General features: G+C 34.2%; 2 protein-coding genes across 5 annotated transcripts in view; one reads left to right on the forward strand and one right to left on the reverse strand.

Annotated features, from left to right (window-relative positions):
* Positions 1-17,021, forward strand: part of LOC120766771 (synapsin) — a 155,222-nt gene that overhangs the window by 95,944 nt on the left and 42,257 nt on the right. The gene's annotated exons all lie outside the window — the stretch shown is intronic.
* LOC120766772 (tissue inhibitor of metalloproteinase) overlaps positions 1-17,021 on the reverse strand; it is a 62,232-nt gene that overhangs the window by 42,596 nt on the left and 2,615 nt on the right. The gene's annotated exons all lie outside the window — the stretch shown is intronic.

Consider the following 17,021-nt stretch of genomic DNA (forward strand, 5'->3'; position numbering starts at 1 on the left):
ATTCACAAACAATATGAAATATTTGTATGTATGTATGTATGTATATATATACTATTTATGTCAGATCTGTGTGCGTCCGCGAATAGGCCACACAGACGTGACAAATATGGCAATTTTTGCATCCTCACTCAAAGTTTGCTGTTTGTTGATGCTTTGAAGACACAAATGCCAAAATTTTTTTGGTGTATTTGTATGTCTGTGCGTTTGTATAGGAATGTATTAAATTTGTTTTTGGCTCTGTAGTCCGCAATTAAGGGCTCGAAAAGTTTTCGTTGCCGGCATATTTGTCGAAACTGAAAATATTTTGCATTTTAAATGACGCGTTTTGACAGCGGCTGCGGAGGTTAGGCGGAAATCGTTACTTTTTTTAATTACCAATTTTTAACAAAGTGTTGCGTTTGCCAGTTAGAGCGTGACTTTTAAAAATGCCATAATTGAAAGATTTTTGTGAATGGAAAACAAACAAACAGTGGGCATGCACAAATGGCGGCTTCATTTGATATTTGCGGTCTTTAAGTGATAAACCAAATGCTTTAGAGGAAAATGTAAAAAGTGATAAATGAAATCTGAATGAAATTTAATCTTTATGTTTAGGGATTGCGTAAAAATAGAGAATAAATATTTTTGGTAATTGTAGGCTTAGCTTAAGAATTGGAAATATCACCTTATTTCTATTCAAAAAATAGATAAATTGATAGTTGGTGGGAACCAGCAGCTCAATGCGTAAAAATTTAGAGATCTGACTATAATTTCATTGTTTTTTGCAGTTGCCTGCGATTCCGCTCTGACTAGGCACCCAAAAGAGTCTGTTGATGAAGTGGCTTAATGGTATTTTTAGTGAAGACAGACCTTCTTTCTTAATAGCAGCAGCTTCTGCCTGAAAACGCAAGCGGTTCGGCAGCCTAAAGCTAAGATTGACGAAGGACTGCTTACAAAAACTACGTCTCTTTCTATTTCATACGATACTTCATTATTTTGACTAGAGAAGTACCACTTTTCTGAAACGGAAAAGAGATAAGATACTCTTCTCTTCTTCACTTCTGAATTTTCGAATTTTTTTGAATAGGAATTTTTCTCCGAAACGGATAGACCAGTCGACTTGAAATTTTTACCTACAATATTATACAATTTTATTTTTGCTAACAATTTTGGAAATTGTTGACTAGACCTTCGATCATTAAATATGTACCTATTGTAATAATATAATGGGTTGTCAAAAAAGTCTTGCGGTATTTTTATTGAATTTTTTTTTATTGTTTGAAATTGAAATGAATTTTTGATGACTCCTGCCCAGCTCTTCACCGATGCTACGGCTGCTACTATGCCGGTCTCTTTCGACCAATTCAGCGATTTTATCGCGATTTTCGACGACAGGCCTTCCGGAGCGTGGCGCATCTTCGACCACCTCTACACCAGAACGAAAACGTTGAAACCATCGTTGTGCGGTGGAAATGGAAACTGTATCGGGTCCATAAACTGCACAAATTTTATTGGCGGCTTGAGATGCATTATTGCCTTTATCGTAGTAATACTGTAAAATATGCCGTATTTTCTCTTTATTTTGCTCCATGTTTGCGACGCTATAACTCACGAACGACTTAAAAGAAACGACAATCAATCAACCAGATGTTAGCGCGTGAAATGAGCTTTCCAAAAAGGTATAGCATGACCCGATAAAACTAGAACTACGCGCTTTCAGCGCCAACTAGCGAAAATACCGCAAAACTTTTTTGACAACCTATTATATTTGTTTGTTTCTTGAATTTGCAATAATTTTAAACAGGGAAAATTTTATCACCGTCAGATATCGTTTTTCTGAAGTCTTCCCAAAAATGAGTCATCAATTATTAAAGTTCGTTAAATCTTGTTTGTGTATATTTTTATTTATTTCTTAAATAATGGCTCTTCGAAACAAAAAGCTTCAAAACAACAAGTATTTTCGGACTTGCAAGTGGATGCAATCCCTCAAGTTATAGGCTTCACTTATACTAAAATACGCACAATGTAATGCAATGCAAAACCTATTCCACTTAAACCAATCTCAGCTATTGAGTTATCTAATTTTGCATAGAGAAAAACGAGATAAGAGAGCGTAGCTAGCCAAGTTTGTCGACGAGCATATTACTATATACTTATATCAAATTCAAGTTGAAGAAACTGTCAGAAGAGAGAACGCTATAACCAGTTTTAGGATTCGGTCCGACACTTACAGTTAATGATAAAAATAGCGATGGAAATCTTCATATAATAACTCATATATTTTTCTGTTGTAGCTTCATATATATATATAGTATTTGAGAGATGCCAAGAACAATCCTGTGTGACCTTTTAAGTGTTGGTTAGTGCCAAGCTTATTCAAACCGGAGACTTGTTTTTTAATTTTGGAATCTGGCAGAAACCCCTTGATTTTAAATATGTTGATTTTAAAAACGACGTTAAACTTTGTAGATTTTTTTTAACCGTTAAACTTCCATTTGTCCTAGTCAAAAATTTGCAAAACCTGTTGCTTTTTACATTTTAAACTATCTAATGATTATTTAGAAGTCATAAGTGGTCTTTCAGCTATTTCTTCTTCCAGCCTTTTAATAGCCTTTTTTGATAAATCACTCATGAGTCGCGTCAAGCTGTCATGTTATTTATATTTAGTATTGCATTTCATCGTGGAAAGGCTTACACCTAAAGAATGTTTACAAATTGTTCAACTTTATTACGAAAATTCACGTTCTGTAAAGAATATATTTCGCGCGCTTCGCTCAACTAATGGTCAATATAATCGGCCAACTGAGGGTACTATTCGCCTATCTTGAGACCCAGCATTCATTATTGGATAATGTTCGACCGAATAGACCATGTCGAGCACGCAGTGAAGAAAATATAGTAGCCGTAGCGGTGAATGTACACGAAGACCGTGTAGGGTCGATTTGGCGCCGTTCGCAGCAACTCGGACTAACGTGTGCAACGATTTGGCGCATTTTCCGTCGAGATCTTAAATTGAAAGCTTGCAAAATACGACTTGTGCCGCTCGATCTCCCCAAGCGACATCGTTTCGCACTGTGGGTTCTTGAAATGTTGCAAGAAGATCCGATGTTTTCGAGCCAAATTTTGTACATCGATGAGGCTAATTTCTGTATCAATGGATAAGCAAAAATGCAGCATTGTGGACAAAGAACAACCTGAAGAGTTAAAAAAACTCCTTTTCATTTAGAAAAAACAACGGTTTGGTGTGGTTTGAGGGCCGATGGAATCATTTCATTTATTGAGAGAACACTTCGGTGATAAGATGTTTTGGGTCGATCGATTGGCCACCAAGATCGTGCGAGATCACAGCCTTAGACTTTTTCCTATGGGGATATGTAAAGTTTAAAGTCTATGCCGACAATCTCGCTTCGATACAGGCCTTAGAGCAAAACATCACGACTGTCTTTCGCCAGTTAAAAGTCGAAATGCTCGAATAAGTCATAGAAAATTGGACTCAATGGACAGTGCATCTGAGACGTAGCCGTCGCCAAAGAAAGAGAAAGAGATAATCTTCAAATGCTAAACGCAAAAATGTTCTTTCGATTGATAATAAACATTCCCCATTACATTTGAAGTTTCTGTGATTTTTCTTTAAAAAGGAGGAACTCTCAAAATGAGATTTAAATCTTATTTCCCGAAAGATTCTCTCGTAGATGTTTGCATCGAAATCGAAATCTCCAAATCTCAAATGGGCGTACAAAAGATAGCCGCAACATTTAAAAAGCACTCAAAACCAAATAGTAAACTTCAATTGAAATAAAATTAACCAATTTTAAAAACATTTGGTTTTAATTATGGGCTTAGCGGTCATAAAAGGCGGCAATATGCGAAAGGCATAACAAAGAAAATAAAAATTGATGTGCAAACAATAAATATTTAATAAAAAAGATACAAACACGAAAAATAAATAAAAGACATTTCATAGTCAAACATTTTATTAATAACTTAGGAAAAATGTTGACTACATATGTATGCGTGTATGCATACATGCATGTATATAGAAATCCACCATCGCGGGGAATCCATATTAAAAGCGCTTACAATAGACAAATTCCGCTGTCTATAAATACATACTGAGTTATTGGCATTGCTTTAATTGAAAGACTTTGATTTTATTTGGATTCGTTGTGGGCATTGGCTTACGCATATGGGCATGCGACGCAATACAAAATGTAAATACACATCAATAACATCGAACTGTCAGCGTTGTCACACACGAAAATAGAATTCAAAACATTAAAACGATGACAACCGGATCAGAGGGGTGCAGGCGGCGTACTAATACTTGTAAATTGTTGAGAATTATTGGGGAGCGCGCCAATTATTGATTGAAATGGAGCGGTGGACTCGCCTCTAGCACCCTCTACTCTGTATAAATATGCAGAAATCTTTCTATATGTGCGTATGTTTGTATATGTAGTTTGTGAAAAGCCAATAATTAATTGGAAAAGGAAACTGAATCACTGCCGCCGTTTACCGTCAGTAGCTGCGCTGCCGCCCTAGTCATTTAATTAAAAGCTATACCATCATTACGACCACTACACTCAACGGCAGCATGAAAAAATGAATGGAAAGAGGCGAAAATCAATAACATTTATGATATTGTGATGCTTAGATGTTGGAGAGCGTATAGTAAAACTACAAATACGAAGAATGTCGACGGCAATTATGATTTATACGGCTGTCTGCGTTTTCAAGGCATACAGGCGTATAGTACATATGGACATATACATATACTTACTTTTAGAACGTACGTGCATACATATGGACATGTGTGCTTACAAGAACTTTGATGCATACACTAGATGTGTGTTTGTATGTGATTACACATGTGTCGCTTGTTTTGTAGTTTGGTCTCACAGGCGATTAGTCAGTTTTTAATTTGGGTGGCTTACGTTTTTGCCGCCGAAACCATCATATTTACCTATGTATATATATATATAGTATGTATGTACATTCTGGCAATTGAAAAATAACTTTGAATGAAATGTTAGACTATTCCAATATTAAATATACATATATATGTATGAATGTATATACGAATACAAATACAATAGGTTCTTCCATATGAACGGATTTCTGAAATAGAAGAAATTTTCTCAGATGTATAAATTTATTTTAATATTTCGGATTTATTTAAGATAACCCCGCTCATTTCCCATATAACGGTACTCTACTACTTGAAGCGCATAAAATCAGTAACTAAATACGCTAGAAATATTGAATTTTACCCGCGAGATGGAATGTGAGGAATTTAAGATTTATTGGAGTCGAGGTCAAAATTTGAAAATTTTTGAAAACGAAAATGGAAGTTAGTACGTGACATTCATTCTTATGATTCGAGTCAATGCTAGAACCTCGGAGCCTCAACCTATTTCGGGATATTTCATCATGGATGCTCAATTTACCGATCGTTGTGGCAAAGATATTTTCTTTGCTTACTCAGACGTTAAAGTCGCCAAGCACGATTTTGGCATTATGACAGTTCTCATAAGTGGGCTCCTAATGCTCAAAGACGACATCTTTGGTCACATAGGCCTTTTCTTCGATGATGCGGATTGTAGTTAGACGTTAATCCACCGGGGTGAATGCCAGGACTGGGCGACGGAGTCTCTCCCACATCAAATTTGTGCTCCTTTATATGGCCACTGTAGTAAATGTTACAAGGAAATATTCACAACAGTCCTTGTCCCGTTCATCGCTCTTTTTAGACGGCGGTGACGGCTTTCACGCTAACGAGGACATCAACCAGCTGAGCAGCGGGACCGTCCTAATTAAGGGACCGGACATTCCTGGTCCATGACCTTTTATCGTAGCCCTTAACACGTTTGCAGTGGTTTTCATCAATAGGTGGGTCTCTCTGAGGTCCGAGGCTGTTTTCTTCTTATCAGTGGGGATTGTTTTTAGCCACAAATCAATATATACATGCATATGTACATATATTAGACATCTATAGAAATTTTAGATTTATTCATCAAACAAAATAAAAATGTTATTTTACTACATTAATTCTTAATCGAATTGAAATGAGCTAAAACTGAAAAGATACTCTACGGGTTATTTTGAAAACTGTAAATTGGTCTGTGTTTGACTCTGTCGATTGTTGTTCAATCAGCTGATGACTTTTAATAAGCAAAAAAAAATTCAAAATGCAGAAAACAAGCAAGCTTAACAGCTGGTCGCTAATCGACCCGAATGTTAATCGAGTAGCTGGCTGTGCGAAAGGCAAAAACTGTTTTCACAATTATATTCTTAATGTACTAAATTAATTTGCATGTGCGGCAAGGCTATTAGCTAGCACAAATGTAAACAAAAAATAGTTTGAAGCAGAAGAGTCAAAATATGCAAAAAATCGAACCTAGAATCCCAATCAATCACTTAAAAGTATAAAACTACGGCACAAACAGCCGGTCGTGACGAAATTCATGTCAAAAGTTTACGGTGCTAAAAATAAAAAGTAAACAGACAAACAAAGCTAAAACCGCAAACGGCCTACATACTTGCTTTTAATGACTTGATCACAGTTGGACTGACAATGAACAACCAGAAATGTCAGCTCTCCTTCGGGCACAATACATACATATGTATGTACATACTTATGTACATTAAACTGAATTGCTTTGTTTTTTTTTTTTGATTTTACAATTTTCATATACTTTTTCACTGGAATTAGCATTTTTGGAACATAAACAAAACTGACCTTAACTATTTTTAACGCCGTGATACAGTTTTGCCAAAATTCTACGGTTATGGCCAAAGTACAAAAAACCCATTTCAAGTTGTTTTTACGCAATAGAAAAGTCCAAAAGCGATCAGAACGTGCTTAGAAATAATAATTATATGAGGAACATACCCATATACAAGTATGTATGTATGTGTGGGTATTACTCATTCAAGAAATTTTAGAAGACGCTATGAATGTCTACTGATGTGCTCGAATTTGGTATTCATTACTGATACTTCTATTCCTATAATGATTATTAAGCAAATATGTACGATATTTAAGTGAGAATTTATCAAAGAGTGGCACACATACATACATACTACAATACTTACATATATGTATATATATCCATAAGTATATACCCGCTCAATAGCACATTCATGATTTATATTACATTATATGCACATAAGCACACATGTGTGTTTGTAAAACATCTGCATTTATTTTCCGCTTCGATACCCGCGCTCCTCCCCACTTCACCGCCGTGTACAAGTAATTCAATATGCTCGCATTTCAGTGCTTATTCATTAACCTGCAATCATACGCATTTGTAGCGTCTCCTCTATTGAATTCCACTTTAATTCTTCTATTGTACTTTTGTGCGGCCACTACACACAAGCACCAAACAGACAGACAGACAGACAGACAGACAGATAGACAGACAGACATACCGCTTCGCTCTACACTGAGTTCACGGATATTCTACCGTGTTATTGCACAATAATGGGAATACCCAAGTGTGAAAGCATCTGGAGTTTGATAGTCTTGGCAATTTAATTGAAGTTGAAGTATTCATTGAGCGCGGCGGCAGGGGCGAGTGCGAGCGAAATTTGGTCTGTGCAGGATTTAGCGGTGATGAGTCATAAGTGTTTTGGAATTTCTGTGCATATTACTTTTTAGATCTTTTTATTAGAAGTTGCGCGTATAGAATTAATAAGTTTTTTCTCTTCTCCTCACCGTATTATGGTTAGATTCCCTACAAGCAAGCTGCCTTTAATTAAACTTAAAGAAAAGGCGGATTTGAGTTTTTTTCGATAAGAAAAGGAGAAGTGAATGACCTCGGTTTATAAATAATAAACAGAGCTCTATTGCTTAGGTCGAAGTGGATGTTGCCGGAATAAATAAAAAATATTGTAGAAATAATTATACTTTATGTACTCATAAAATATTATTAGTTTTTGCTATATCCGAGTTCAAATCGTATAATAGGTGACTGTCTTCGATAAAATATACATATTTGGTGCCCCAAGTCTATTTTATTTTCAATTATTGTCGAAAAAGTAAGCACACAGATGAATAAATTGAACTTTTTACTAACGCTCTGCTCTACTCCATTTCTCTGATAATGCCTAAATTGTACATTTATATGTTCATCAAGGTGTAGGTAGGTAGAGTGGCTGTCTGACGACACACCTAGGCTTTTAGGAGGCTCATTGTGAAATTACCGTGAATAAAGTCGCCTCACTCTATTATGTCTTCTCTAAACAACCCAATGCTTCTGATGAAGTTCATCACTACAAAAAGTTGTAAGTGTGCAACCTCCGAAGCATCATCTGAAAGCCCTCAACCGATTGTTACGATTATTTTCATATACAAAGCTTTACATTCCCATAGAAGATGTTTTCAAGTCTCTTCTTTCTCTACCTTCCGACATTTTCTAAGATAATCATTATATGGTGTTCCCAGTTTGCTGTTTAGACAGTGACCTGTTAGCACTCCTGCTAGTGTTCTTATATCATACCCTTTGAATTTGAATAGATGGCATGAGCAACTCGTATTCCATTCATGCCACGTTTGTCTGCTTGTTGCTCCACCGAGACGCAACTATATTTGCAACATTTTTGTCAATTAAATACATATTTACACGTAGCCGCATTCACAAAAATTCACTCTTTTTCACAAGACAATTGTAAGATGGTACCTGCTCTGGCTAGCTCATATGCCTCACAGTGACCAGAAATATCGCTATGTCCTGATACCCATTGCAGTCTTAACGTGAAATAAGATGCTAATCCACCAAGAGATCAAAGTATTCTTTCACAAATTTTTATGAAAGACTTCAGTGATTTCATTGATGTGTCAGATTGAATGTAATCCTCGTTATAGTCGTCCGGGAAATCGGGTTCTTTGTTAAGTGCTGAAAAGTGTTTTCTAGCAACTCGCATACTTCAGTATCATTAACAATAAAGAAATGATATCGTAAAATCTATGTGTATACCGTTATTAACGCCTATTGATTAATCATTGCAATGAAGTCATTGAAGACTTTTCAAATGGGCTTAACTTTAAATTGTTGTACTTTAAAAGTGACTATTTTAAATGAAGTGGCACTTATTCAAGCCAATAAAAACTGTCGCTTATCAACTGAAATATCCGTTCGACAATTGATGAAATAGTATTATATTTATAATCGTCGACAGTTTTGGACGGAAAATTTTAACAAATACATTTCTTAGATGATATTACTACTACAACTAATTACTAATAAATGACTACATAAGTATAAAAGTCAAACAAGAAACTACCGTATAACGAAACCAAAAACTCAAAAATGTATTATTTAATATTATAAACAATGAGATGTGGAAGAATTAAATATTTCCTAGATGTCTTTGGTGTGGATATGTTTCGAAAAATTTGAAATATTGCTTGTTTTCTTAACTTTTGAATGATCTAAGCAATCTAAAACGATTTTTTAAGCTTGAATTGACAGTTAAGTTTTGTTATTCGAAAATCGAACGCATTGGTCAAATATTTACAATTTTATTTAAATACAACAATTTACATGAATATGGGATCAGAATTCGCACGATCAAGTATGTCCAAAGAGACCTGTTTATGGTATTCATTTTGAAAAAAAATCAGCTTAATCGGGACGAGTCGAGCAAGAACGCTTTCATACCCAAAATATCCACCAAAATTATTCAAACGCAGTGGCGTAGCTAGGGGGGGGGGCGAAGGGGGCCGTCGCCACGGGCGCATCGTCTTGGGGGCGGCAAAATGATCTTCGCTAATTTTTAATATTCAAAAAAATACTTCAACAAATTTTTTTACAAAATTTATTATAAAAGATAAAGAGTTGTACACTCACAATGCAATAATCTGAATAACAATGAAAAATATTAATTTTTACTCGAATACTCTTCAGTCTTTGAATTTGTTTTATATATTTTGGCTTATATCTTTCTTAAAAACAGTGATAGAACTTAAAGATGCACTTTTCTAGCTTCGTCTAGCGACGTGTCACTCTCACAGTTACCCTATGCTTTGAATGTAACAAATACTTTTATTTCTCCAAATTTTCAAAAATTGTATTTAAAAACTCCAATTCGGGCAAAAATTTCTGCAAATTGTGTCAAAAGTGTACAATATATAGGGCGAAAATGGGCTTTTTCTATGGCTTTTAATAAGATGTCTTGTAAATTTACCATCAATTTCCTCAAAAAACCGTATTGTGAGAATTTTTGAACTTCAGAATATGCGTGGTTTCTAGTTCCTAAATTTTCAATACTTACTTAATATCGAAAATATTTTGTAAAAATTCACTTTTGTTCGAACCACCTCATGAAACTTGTAGGTAGGTAGCTAAAGGGGGGCGGCAGAACATCCTTGGCCCTTGGCGCCGGAAGTTGTAGCTACGCCACTGTTCGAACGGACTCTCGAGAGATGTCGAGCGCGCTTGCCTGACAATTTTCAATTACAATTTCCGTGTGCTTTTGTGTCACAATGTACATATTTTTTATGTAAATGTTGAAAATTTCCAAACAACACCAACAAGTGACAACATATTTTGCATGTTTTAAATGTGTTAATTAATGGAAATATTCAATAGTAAATAATTTTGTAGTTGTCACAGCCTTCCAGTGGTTGTTGTTCTATGCATTTCATTTATAAATCCAAATGATTTATTGCTTAAGTGAGTGGCAGCAATAAATCTTTGCCGAAATACTTTCGAAATGCTTTAATGTTTTTGTAATTTTGTAACAGCAGAAATCTGGCAATGCAAAGGAAATATCTTCATGTGTTTATTGTTGTAATTAAGGTGACTTAATTTTAAATAATTTATGTTTACATTCTTTTTGGATGCTAGTAGCAGCAAGAAGACTACTATATAACGTATTGAAATAGAAAAAGAAAAAAAAACAAATAGAAAAGAGAAAGCAATATTGTTCACTATTCTTACATAGCTTTAAGATTCATGATTTATTAAATACTTAATGTATTAAATAGGATTGGAGTTCTTTTGATTTATGGAAAAGCAATTTACATTACTTATGTCGTTACCTACAATGCCAAACAAAGTATGTATCATCAAAAAAATTGAAATTGAGTTATTGCTTACGATTCACTATATTATATTACACATACAAGTACATATGTACATATGTATGTATGTACTCGTATGTAGAAGAAAAAATTTTCAGCTTCCGCTGAAAGAACAAATTAGAAAATCGTAAGATGGAGAATCTTCCCTTTACAACTAAGAGCTCATACTTGGAGGGCGCATATTACAGGTGTCTACCAACCAATTTTTCAGAGTACTACCGATTATTTTGACCCACCCTAATGCCCATAGCGAAATATAGGTAAACGCGCATATTACATACATATATTATATTAGATTATCAAAAAACTCAACAGCAAAAAAAATGCATTTTGAAGTAATAATAAATTCGAATGGAAATAAATGTAAGTACATACATATAATGGGTTGTCAAAAAAGTCTTGCGGTATTTTAATATAATTTTTTTTTTTTATTGAAATTGAAATGAATTTTTGATTACTCACGTCCAGCTCTTGACCAATGCTACGGCTGCTACAATGCCGGTCTCTTTTGACCAATTCAGCGATTTTATCGCAATTTTCGACGACAGGCCTTCCGGAGCGTGGCGCATCTTCGACCACCTCTACACCAGAACGAAAATGTTGAAACCATCGTTGTGCGGTGGAAATGGAAACTGTATCGGGTCCATAAACTGCACAAATTTTATTGGCGGCTTGAGATGCATTTTTGCCTTTATCGTAGTAGTACTGTAAAATATGCCGTATTTTCTCTTTATTTTGCTCCATGTTTGCGAACGACTTAAAAGAAACGACAATCAATCAAACACATGTTAGCGCGTGAAATGAGCTTTCCAAAAAGGTATAGCATGACTCGATGCGACGAATAAAACTAGAGCTACGCGCTTTCAGCGCCAACTAGCGAAAATGCCGCAAGACTTTTTTGACAACCTATTATATAACACACCATCAGTAGTATATACCCGTAAAGCTTTCTGGTGGAACCGTCTCCGTTTGTACCCCCAATAAACAACTCTACTCAACTAAAGAATAATATTTTTACCTCGAAATTTCTTATAAATATACATACATACATAAGTACTTTCATACTTGCAAACAAATGAAATTGATATGTATGGGATACATTTAATTATGATATCATTACTAGTAAAATGACATACACACATATAAACACTTTAACTTTTTCTTAGAAATTAACTCGTACGGAAGCTCTACAACTGTTCTAACACACCAAAGAAAAACTATTGCTCACTTGCATTAATATTTACATAATCAGACACATGTCCAATGTAAATTGTGTGCTGTTTGTTTACTCAACTGCGGTGGCTATTAGAGAGACTATAACTATATTACTACAGACATGCAAAATTACTTAGGTATATAAGACAGAATGAAGAAGACACTATTTATACAATATGTGCATATATACATATGTACATATACAGGTATATAAATGTTTTTTGTCCGCTATCTTAGACAATAAATACGGAATAAAAAGTGGAAAAATTCGCGCTGGCAAAGATAATAGAGATAAAGAATCTAAAATTCCCGAGAATATACATATGTACATACGAGAGAGTCAAGAATGGTAATGAAATTCCAATTGTCTAACATACATACATATGTACTATATGAAAACAGATTACGCTAAAACTCTTAGCTACACACGTGCTGTTAATCTAGTATGGTCTGCTATAGTTTAACGCTTCATAAGTAAGATAGTAAAAGTGATTCTGTTGCGAGATTTCCGGCAAAGTCAAATTTCTCTTGATACATGCACCAATTTTGCTACAATTTTTGAATTAAACTCACTGGTCCAAAAATTTTTATTAAGTAATGAATAATGATTGTTATGTTTCGATAGAGAGAGCATTGACAAATGTGGAAAACTTCGGAAATCTATTCTTTAATTGCAACCAAATACCAAATGATGTGATTGCATGGTCTGCTGATCTTTTTTACTCTGAACAGCGTACATACATACATATATATTATTAAGTGTGCTATGAAGTTTATAACATCTCAAAGGAAACGTCGGAGACCCTATAAAATGTATGGTATATACTATTTAGGTGATCAGCTTGGCGAGCTGTGTCGTTATAGCCTTGTCTGTCCGTCTGTTCATCTGTATATACGCAAACTAGTAGATGAGTTTTTGAGATATCAATCAGAAGTTTTGCCCACGTGCTTTTGGCGTAGGCACCGACCTGAGACCACCATAACATATACACAGCTGCCATTCAAACTGAATAATCAAATTTAAGTCCTTGTGTGGACAGCTTTTTCACTTGACGAGATATCATCACTAAATTTACCATGGATTATTGTCCAAGTACCTGATATAATCTTTCTAGAAATTGTTCAGAGCGAGTCCTTATATCATATAGCTGTCATACAAACTGACGAGTCGAAATGATGTTTTTGTACGGACAACTTTGTTTTATTTGTGAAGATATATTCACGAAATTTGCCATAGAACATTCTTCAAAGTAGTGCTATAAACTACAAATGAAATGTTGATATCAGTCTACTAAAGCACACAGCTCGATACAAATCGATCGATTAAAATAAAACACGATTTTTTTATATCCTTTTATGCTATAAGAAGTTCAAGGTTATTATAGCTACAGTGCAATCGGATTTAATGTGTTTTCTAGGTAAAAATACAATTATACCAAGCTTCTCAAGTAGAGCGTAATCCTTCTGTAAAACAAACAAACACAGTATTTGTTGATAAACTGATTTAATTTGTTGCACACACTTCAATTTCTCACTTATCTCACTAAGTGTACTCTTCAACAATGAGTTTTGGTTTTAAGCCTTAAGAAACTCACTTTAGTTGGAAATCAATTTTGTATTACTGTTTAAATTTACACAAATAAATATGGTATAAAATTTTATGAAATTGCAAAAGTGGTGATTTGGGTGATATATACATACTATATAACTCAGAAATTAAGAACAAAAAAATAGTTTCTTGCTGACATATAAAAATAGCCCCAATACTCGTAGTAATTCGCCATTCCACCTGCGGTTTCAGAAAAAAATCTTTATTAAAAACCTATAACTTCTGTTGAGGATCAATCAGCTAAAATGCTAGAAGTAAACAAAACATTTTAAATGTTACCCACAAGAAGTGACTCATTTACTAATATTTTTAATGTTTTCAATGCTGTCGGAGCGTTTATTATGAAGGTATGACCAGAGAACATCAAACAATCTGCATTCTATGGTATGACGCCTAAACACTCTCGTCAAGACATCAATTACAAAAAGGAAATAGCTTTTTTTTTCAATGAGTGAACGTTAGTCTTAATTACTGATTGTTATTTGACTTTTATGGCTTTAAATAATGTGAATAGTATTTATATCAATTTTTTTTTCAAGTTTATATATTTATGATTAAATTTATTATTTTAAGCTTACTTCTCACTTTTTCTGTGCAATTCTCAACTGAGTTACAAGCTTTATCAGCGTGTGTCATAGCGTATTTAGGAGCAAAAAAAATTTAAAATTTAAATTTACACATTTAACCTTCTGTGATAATGAGAACGAGTTGGTGTTTGAAGATCGAAGCACAAACACATGACTCAGTTATTAAAAAAAATATTGCGATTTGTGACCAAAAACATCTCATACAAAGCTTGAAAATTATGCTTTGATTTGAATTTTTTTAAAGGTTATATACAATGGCAAGTCAGAAAAAATGTAATTTTCGTTTTTTTTCTTGAAGTGGCATTTTATTCAAGAAAATAATAAAAATAATACGCATTTAAAGCATTTAATGTACTTTAATAATCAGTGAGTAATTCTAAAATTCTAAAATTTTAAGATTCTATCGTAAACACTCTTCTGGAGGAGCTCTGAAAAGAGATGTCTGGCGGCGAGGAAGATTTTTCAGCTTAAAATTGCCACTAATTCAAAAACAATAAAAAAAAAACAATGTTATTATTACTGTAAATGAATTCAGGTAATGATCGAAAGGCTAATCGAAATTAGAATTTCTGACAAAATGCTGGCTTCCAAAGAATTTTTTTGTTTTATGAAAAAGTTTTCATTGGTTTCCCAAAAGAAAATTGTGAAAAAAATTACATTGGCATGAAAATAAATTTTTTTTTTGGAAAATTGTACATTTCTGAGTTGCTTAAAAAATCGAAATTAATCCGAAAACATTATGCCTTCGATCATTACTTGAAAAATGAATCCAAGAAGATTGTGTGAAAACATCAAGTCAAACAGTACAGTCGTTTCGGGGAATGTTTCCTTACCAACTCTGAAAACAGCATTTCGAGAGAGACGTGTTTAAAGTTTTGGGTGTCGATTATATTAAGTTATGTTAAGTTATAAAAAATAATTTTTTTCTAAATTCAAAACTTTACTTTTCATGAAAAGTATGGAAGATATCAGTATGTGTTTATTGATATCAAAAATAAAGAAAATAAATCAAATTTAATGGGTTTGTTCAGTCCAGGCTGTCCAATCGCAAAACTTAAAGCATGGCTTTTTAGTTCTGAAAATATGCAATAAGCATGCATATATACCTATGTATGATTCAAAAAAAAATATAATATACAAAACTCTTAATTTTGTAAGTTTTTATATGTTCTGCTATCACTCTTATAACCTTATAACTTTGACACTGGATTTGGTGCTTTTATCAGTCAAACTTCTGAATATTTTGTAATTTATTTATTTTTATTTTTTAATTTCGTGAGCATTAGAATTAAATATAAGAAGCGTTGAGAACTTCACAATATGCATAACCGTACCTCATAGCATAGTATTGTGTTTGACATATTTATTTCTATCCTAAAAAGTGTAACATCCACAATTAAAAACAGACAAAAATCAGAAAATACGATACCTTCGGTCGCACCTAAAATACCTTTCACAAATACAAAGTATTCCTTACAAGAACTTGATTTTGATCTTGGTTTGTCAGATATATGCTCTAGTGATTCAATCTATACTTTCTGTCTTGTATTTCTTAGAAAATTGCACCACTGTCTTAAGTAATAATCCATTCTAAATTTGGTGAAGATACGAGTATCTCGTTTTCTACCCGAGCTCCTGATTTCGATTGTTCAGTTTGTAAGGCAACAATATGCTATACATATTAACGAACTCAGCCATGAAAACTGTTAACGAATACAGAAAATAATTTGTATGAAAATGTATATATCGACCAGACTAATTTCAAGATTCATTCGAGATGAACTCCTTATGACTTCCTGCCGTCGGTCAACTGGCCATCTTCTGACTATTCAGCTGCGGCAAATGGTTTGGTGGGTAGTCTACTGTAGTAGCGTATATGTATATCAACCAGACCAATTACAAGATTCATTCGCGATGAAGTCATACTACCGACGCGTCGATCAACAGGTCAACGTTTTTAAAGCCAATTAAGCCCAACAAATACAAGTGGCTTATTCAGTGGCATGCAGTCAATGGCGATGAAAGTCTCCTTTTTGCAGTTGAAAATATTTTCTCTGTTGCAGAAGTTTTCAATAAGTATAACAATGTTATTTCAAAACGTGGACACCATTCAGCTGCAGCAAATGGTTTGGTGGGTAGTCTCCTGTAGTAGCGTCACACCTTTTCACTAGGGAAACTGGGGAAAAATTGTACTAGGAGCATATTTTAAAAAGCGTGGTAAAGCAATTAAGCAATACCCTCTTCGATGGGAAGCAATGTATCATCCAGCAAGAACAAGGTAAAAACCACCCAGCAGTCGTTTCCGGTTTTCATAGCTGCAAATGATTGGCCGTATGGAAATCCGGATTTGAATCCATTGGAATATAGTTTCTAGCGAGAGATAAAGATTATGGCCTGTTGAACACACTACAGAAATGTGGAGAGTCTCAAAAAACCTTTAACTCGTGCAGCGTCGTCAGCAGAAACGGTTCGTTTACTTACAGAAATTTCTTCATTGCTGTACTTTTCTCTAAAGAAATAAAACCCTGTTATAATGCATTTT

The sequence above is a fragment of the Bactrocera tryoni genome, chromosome 1, assembly GCF_016617805.1.
Source record: "Bactrocera tryoni isolate S06 chromosome 1, CSIRO_BtryS06_freeze2, whole genome shotgun sequence".
NCBI lineage: Eukaryota > Metazoa > Arthropoda > Insecta > Diptera > Tephritidae > Bactrocera > Bactrocera tryoni.